Below are 7,542 nucleotides of genomic sequence, written 5' to 3'. Positions count from 1 at the left end.
TGAATGGCCCAACTCTGACAATCATGTCTTCAATCACGCCTGATGGGTATTTAGTGGAACCATCAGCAAGTTGAAGACATATCCGGGTTGGTTTAACTTCTTCAGTTAAGCCAAGCTTCCTAATAGTGGATGCAGGTATTAGGTTGATGCTTACCCCAAGATTGCATAAAGCTGTCTTGGTGCAATTACCTTCTAATATGCATGGTATCAGAAAACTCCCAGGGTCTTTAAGCTTTTCAGGAAAGCTCTTCAGAATGACTGCACTGCATTCTTCAGTGAGGAGAACTCTTTCTGTTTTGGAAGCTGGAGTGACACTGGACGCCAGCTCCTTGTTTCTGGCGTTGAACGCCAGTCCTGAGCATGATCTGGGCGTTCAGCGCCAGCCTTCCACCAATTTTCTGGCGTTTTAGTCCCAGAATTACTTTTCCCTGGGCTCTTACTGTCCTCAGGTGAATTTTAGGTGGTTTGCTCATTTTTTAGCTTTTTGCTGCTTTGAGGTGGGGTATTTAATGTTTTCCCACTTCTTAGTTGAACTGCTTGGCTTTCTTCTGTTATTTGTTTTGACAGCTTCTGCTTTGTTTGCTTAATTGTTCTTCCATATTTATATTAGCCGTCCTTGTCTCTTGTAGTCTCTGTTGTCTAACTGAACCCACTCTGAAAACATTTCAGAGGGGCATTTTCATAGCATCTCTCTGTATCTCTCCCAGGCATCATAAAGAGATTCATTATCTCCTTGTTTAAAGCCTTGGATGTCCAGCCTTAGCTGTGTCATCCGTTTTGGGGGAAAGTATTGATTCAGGAATTTTTCTGTCAGTTGTTTCCATGTCCTTATGCTGGCCTTAGGTTGGTTATTCAACCACCTCTTAGCTTGATCTTTTACAGCAAATGGAAACAGTAATAGTCTGTAGACATCCTGATCTATTTCATTATCATGTACTGTGTCAGCAATCTGTAGAAACTGTGCCAGAAACTCTGTAGGTTCTTCCTGTGGAAGACCGGAATACTGGCAACTTTGCTGCACCATGATAATGAGCTGAGGATTCAACTCAAAGCTACTGACTCCAATGGAGGCTATGCAGATACTACTCCCATATGAAGCAGTAGAGGGGTTAGAATATGACCCCAGAGTCCTTCTGGACTGTTCATTTCCGCTTAGGTCCATGATGGAGAAAGGGAGGTGATGTAAAATAGAGAAAATATTTTTATTTATTTATTTATTAATTTATTTCGAAAATAAAATAAAAATAAATAAAAGTGGGTGAAGATTTTCGAAAAATTGAGGAGAGAGAAAGTGGTTAGGAAGTTTTGAAAAAGGTTTTAAATTTTGAAATAAAAATCTGAATTTTAGAAATAGATTTCAAAAATTTGCTTTTAAAACAGAGAGAAAAGATATTTTTGAATTTAAAGAGGAGAGAGAAAACAATAAGATAGCACAAGATTTAAAATTTTTAGATCTGATGCTCCTTGTTTTCGAAAATTTTTTTAAGGGAAAAACATTAAGGAACACCAAACTTAAAAATTTTAAGATCAAGACACAAGGAAAACTCAAGAACACTTTGAAGATTCACAAGAACACCAGAACACGAAGGAAGAACACCAAACTTAAAATTTTTAGAAAACCAAACTAAAATTTTCGAAAAACACAGAGAAATCAACAAGAAAACACCAAACTTAAAGTTTGGCACAAAATTTAATAGAGAAAATATTATTTTTGAAAAAGATTTTAAAAAGAGTGTACCAAACTGCCACGGGCTTAGACTAACGCTCTAGCCAATTGGGCAGTAAATGTAACACTTGTTTTAAAGAAGGATATTTTTAACTAAGAACAATAATAAGAGACTCTAAACCAAAAAGAAAAATTTTCCTAATCTAAGCAACAAAATAATCCGTCAGTTGTTCAAACACGAACAATCCCCGGCAACGGCGCCAAAAACTTGGTGCACGAATTGTGAATCAAACTTTTCACAACTCGTACCACTAACCAGCAAGTGCACTGGGTCGTCCAAGTAATACCTCACGTGAGTAAGGGTCGAATCCCACGGAGATTGTGGGTTTGAAGCAATCTATGGATATCTTGTAAATCTTAGTCAGGAAGTCAAATATGTTTATCAGTTGAATTGCGAATAACCAAGAGAGCATAAATTAAAGGTTACTTGTTATGCAGTAATGGAGAATATGTTGGAGTTTTGGAGATGCTTTGTCTTCAGAATCTCTGCTTTCCTCTGTCGTCAAAGAGTACAAAGTTTAGATCTAAAAAATCATGAGATCTAAAATAAGTTTCTAAAAGTTGTTTAAATACTAAACTAGTAGCCTAGGTTTACAAAAAATGAGTAAACTATGATGGATGATGCAGAGATCTACTTCTGGGGCCCACTTGGTGTGTTCTGGGGCTGAGATTTAAGCAATTCACGTGCAGAGGCCATTTGTGGAGTTGAACGCCAGTTTTTGTGCCAGTTTGGGCGTTCAACTCCAGCTTTTGATCCTTTTCTGGCGCTGGACGCCAGAATTGGGCAGAGAACTGGCGTTGAACGCCAGTTTACATCATCTATCCTTGTGCAAAGTATGGACTATTATATATTGTTGGAAAGCCCTGGATGTCTACTTTCCAACGCAATTAGAAGCATGCCATTTCGAGTTCTGTAGCTCCAAAAAATCCAGCGTGGTTGAATTCGAGACCAGCGAATTCTGGGCTATTTCTGACCCAGTTTGCGGCCCAAAAAACACAGATTAGAGGCTATAAAGTGGGAGAATGCATCCATTCATAAATCAGGCTTTCAATTTCACAATTTTAGGAGTAGATGTAGTTTTTAGAGAGAGGTTCTCTCCTCTCTCTTAGGATTATGATTTAGGACTTCTCTTAGTTTTAGAAGTGACTCTCAATCCAGGTTCAATGTTCTTTTATTTATTTTTCCAATCTAATTTATGAATGTCTATGTCAGATTTAAGTTCTTTTGTTAATGCAATTTGAGGTATTTCAGTTTAATATTGCTTTGTTTTATTTACATGATTATTGCTTCCTATCTGAAGGCATTCTTATTCCAATAGATTTACTTTTCCCCTTTTGGTTTTGGTTAAGAAATCAGTAACTCAGGAGTTATCCAATTCAATAGCATAATTGATAATTGTTATCTTGCCAATTGAGTTGAACTTCAATAATCCCAATCTTTTCTTAGGAAATAAATAGGATTCGAAGATCAAACCAATTTATCCCTTGACTTTCCTTTGCTTTAGTAGAGGTCAACTAAGTGGAATTAAGATTCGACTTTCATTGTTATTGATAAGAATAACTAAGCCTGGACTTCTAATTTCTCATACCTTGCCAAAAGTTTGTTTTACAGCATTTATTTATTTTTAATTGCCATTTAAATTATTTGTCATATAACATATTCCCACCTTACTTCCAAAACCCCAATTTACAAACTCATAACCAATAATAAGAACATACCTCCCTGCAATTCCTTGAGAAGATGACCCGAGGTTTAAATACTCGGTTATCAATTTTAAAAGGGGTTTGTTACTTGTGACAACCAAAACATTTGTACGAAGGAATTTCTGTCGGTTTAGAGACTATATCTACAACAAAATTTTAAAAATAGAAAATTTAAAATTTTAATACATTTGTTATATATATTTATTAAAGCAAAACCTTTACCACTGATATAAATTGAACACCTGCATTTGCAGCCTGCAAAGATGAAGAGGAGAAAATCAAGTTTGAAAAGTAGCTGCTGCCTGCCCGAGAAACTTTACAGCGTGTAGGTTTAGTACGGGAAGGAAGGTAGCCCCCTTAGTAAGAAAAAAGTCAAATTTTTAAACACTTGCATTTAAATAGTTTTCAACTGTGACTGTTTTTATGAAATTCTTTACTGGCAAAAATCCTAACGTCAAAATGGCGCCGTTGCCGGAGAATTGCAAACGTGTGCCTTATTATTGGTTATTGTAAATATTTTTTTATTTTTGCTTGTTTATTTATTTTTATTTTGGATTTTTCATAAATTAAGAGGTTATTGGTTTTCATTTAGTTATTAAAAAAATTTTTTTCAAAAATTTGTTCTTAATGTTCATCTTGATCTTCAAGTTGTTCTTCACGTTCATCTTGACCTTCAAGCTGTTCTTAGTTGTTTTTTTCGTTTTGATCTAAAAATTTGAAATTTGGTGTCATTTTATTATTTTTCTCTTTCCTCATTAAATTTAAAAATAATTTTAATTAATTTTTTTCGAAAAAAAAATTTCAGATTTTTATTTTTAAAATTTTTATCTTATCTTATCTTATTTCAAATTTCAAATTTCAAATTTCAAATTTCAAAATTTAATTTTCAAATTCAAAATTTAATTTAAATTTATTTTTATTTTCATTTTTAATTTTTATTTTGCTACTATGAACTCTCACCCCTTTGGCTATGAGTCTGGTTACAATTATGTTGCAGGAAGAAGAAATTACAATGAGAACAGGCATCAAGGTTGGAACAATCAAAGATGGGAGGAGTCACAAGGATTTGATTAACCATCATGGCAACAACCACCTCCAGTGGACTATCAACAACCACCACCATATGCCTATGAACCCTTTCCTCAACATGAATTTGGACCACCATACTTACAAGCCCCTTTCCACCATTCACCTCCATATGACCCTAACCTACATCCACCATACCAACCACCTTATGAACCAAATGAACCATACATAGATCCACCCCAAACTTTCATGGAGAAAGCACTTGCCAATCTAAACTCTACTATACAAGCTCTCGTCGCCCAAATCAGACCACCAAATACCTTCAACAATCAACCCTCAAGCTCTAGTGCACTTCCTTTTCAACCAAAGAATGATCTCTCCATCCCATCACCACCATCCATGGAAGAGCACCCATATCCATCAATCCAAGAGCAACATGATCCCAATGATGCTATTGACATGGAACAAGAGAGAAGAGATCATCTTCGCGAATCCATACTTCATAAGGAGCTAGAGGAGGCCCTAAAGGTGAAGGTAGTAAATACCCTTGAAGATGAAAGAACAATTGAAAGGAGTTGTCATGGAAAGCAAATCATCAAGGATGAGTACGATTTTATATTAAAACTACTGGACAAAGCAGTAATTATTAAAGAGGAAAAAGTGGTTGAAAACTTGCGAGATGCTGAACCTCCATGGGAAAGTCAAGACATAGAGCCTCCTTCCAAGACGGTTGCATTTGATGTTGAGGAGGGTGTACAACCTCCAAGGCATACCCTGGTTGAAGACTTGGAAGAGGTTGAAATTGAAGAAGCTTACAAAGAGGTGGAAGTTGTCAGAGAAGAGCACAAGGGAGTGGAGCTTGCAATTTCATTGAAAATACCTCCTCCTAAGTTGTCATCATCCTTCACAACATTCAAGTGGGTAAATTTTATATCTCCTAGCTTTCTAATCCCACTTGAATATGGGCTACTGGAGACGGATGATCAACTTAGAGCTCTTTGTGGCATTAAGAGTAAGAGGAAGATGGTCAGTGGTAAGAATTGTCCTGCAAGGTTCATCATGGTTGGAAGCTTTAAGTTTAAATGCAAAGGTTGGTGTAAAGCTCAACTGAATGGGTCTAGGAAGTTGTTTGGCCGCTTACGTGAGAATTCAGGCTGCTTGCCACCCGGATGGAACAATATTGCTCAACCAAAAGACGGGTGCAAGGGCAAGGTCTGGGACCCCGGAATCCATTCTATCAATCACCACTCTTGGGGCCTGGTCACTTGCTTTAACTTACTTGAAAGCTTTCTGCGCCTAGTTTGGGATCCCGGAGGTTACTGGAGATACAAACATTGGTGGAGATTCTTGGATGAGTTCAAGCACAAGCCACCATAACAGGAAGCTCACCAAATGTCCAACTTAAGGACTCTAACTAAAAGTGCTAGGTGGGAGACAACCCACCATGGTATAATCATTCCTTTCTCAATTTTAATTTTATTTAGTTTTGTTTGTTTTTGAATTTTATTTTATTTTATTATATTGAACCTGGAGTTTTGCATCACATTCATATTAACAATGCATTCTACATTTTTTTCAGATAAAAAAAAAAACACGCATGCGACGCGGCAGCGTCGCTGACGCGTCCGCGTCACTAGTGCGTTTGGAAGAAAAGAAAAGTGAACAGAGAGTCACGCGAAAGCGTGGCTGGAGGCGCGCCTTTAGCATAATTTGACCCACGCGACCACGTCGCTGACACGTCCGCGTCATGTGGCAAAAGAGCCTCCCATGCGTCCACGTCCCCCACACGACCGCGTGGCCCTGTAAATCGACGTAAAAAGGTGTATGGCCGAAAGTTGAGCTGGAATTGGGCTGGACTCGTGCTGGAAGCCCAAGCCCTCCCACGCGAACACGTGCCCTACGCGTCCGCGTCATATTGGAAATAAGGCCACTCACGCGATCGCATGCTCCACGCGATCGCGTCACCCAATATTTGGCAACTAATGATTTTGAACAGAGAGTTGTGCGAGTGCGAGGCTGCCCTCGCGCCAGTAGCATAAAACGGGTCACGTGACCGCAAGACCGACGCGACCGCGTCATTCAGTTTAAGCGCAAGTCGCGCGACCGCGTGCCTCACGCGACTGCGTCGCTTGCGTCGCACAGCTTATCTAAATTAGCCAAAAATATCTTATCTTTTCTTCCCCAAATCCTAATTTCTTTCTTCTTCTCTCTTCTTTCCTCTTTCTTTCTCTCCTTCTTCCCCTCTACTCTTCTATCCCTTTAATTTAATGCATTTATTTGTTCTTTTCTTTTTCTTTTTCAATTCTTTTTCATGCATTTTTATGATGGTGTTGGAGTTTTATTTGGATAAGTGCCTTAATTTATTTGAGCAGGTGGCTATTCTGAGGAGAGATTTGACAATTGACATTTATTCATGGCTCTCTTATACATTTGGATTACATTATTTTCATCCCTATTTTAACTTGCACACCCAGTGTTTGTGAAAAAGCATTTATGGCATTTTAAATCTTATTTTATTTTACTCTTTCACTTGCATGCCTCTTTTTCACAACACTTGTGCTCCACATGTATTTGGGATTATCATTCACAATTATCATCATTACACATGCTCTTTAATTTAGCACATTTATTACTTGATACTTGAGCTATGCTTCTCATGCCTATTATTTGCATGTTTTTATCCTCTTGCATCTTATTATTTTGAATTGCCTCTTTTTGATCTTTATTGTTGTCTTTCCTACATGTTGTAGCTACCATGTAGTTGGGCTATCATCTTTCCTTTGGCATTCCTTATCACTTGAAATTTCCTCCCTTCCAATCTTAGTTTTCTATATTTTACACTCTTCCTTTTTTTCTTCTTCCTTAGGCATGGGTACCAAGAAAGAAAAAGAGAAGGCCACTGACAAGACACCAGCAAGGAAAGGAACCAAGAGATCTCCAACTAAGGCACCTCCATCTACAAGCGTCAGTTGGAGCAACCCGTCCACCTGCACATCTCAGCATGCACCGAAGACGGTGTAATATTTAAGTGTGGGGAGGTCGATACCGATCTCCATGGGTTAGTTACTCCTCTATCTCAACACCAA

The 7,542-nt window shown here is 37.9% G+C and overlaps 1 long non-coding RNA gene across 1 annotated transcript in view; it reads right to left on the bottom strand.

Annotated features, from left to right (window-relative positions):
- The window catches only part of LOC110265526, a 15,413-nt gene continuing 11,578 nt past the window's right edge, over window positions 3,708-7,542 (bottom strand). The window contains exon 3 of the long non-coding RNA XR_002351671.1: window positions 3,708-3,839. This is a non-coding gene — a long non-coding RNA (uncharacterized LOC110265526). The remainder of the gene's footprint in view (window positions 3,840-7,542) is intronic.

This window comes from Arachis ipaensis, chromosome B08 (genome assembly GCF_000816755.2).
Source record: "Arachis ipaensis cultivar K30076 chromosome B08, Araip1.1, whole genome shotgun sequence".
Lineage (NCBI taxonomy): Eukaryota > Viridiplantae > Streptophyta > Magnoliopsida > Fabales > Fabaceae > Arachis > Arachis ipaensis.
This window is presented reverse-complemented; position numbering and strand designations above follow the sequence as displayed.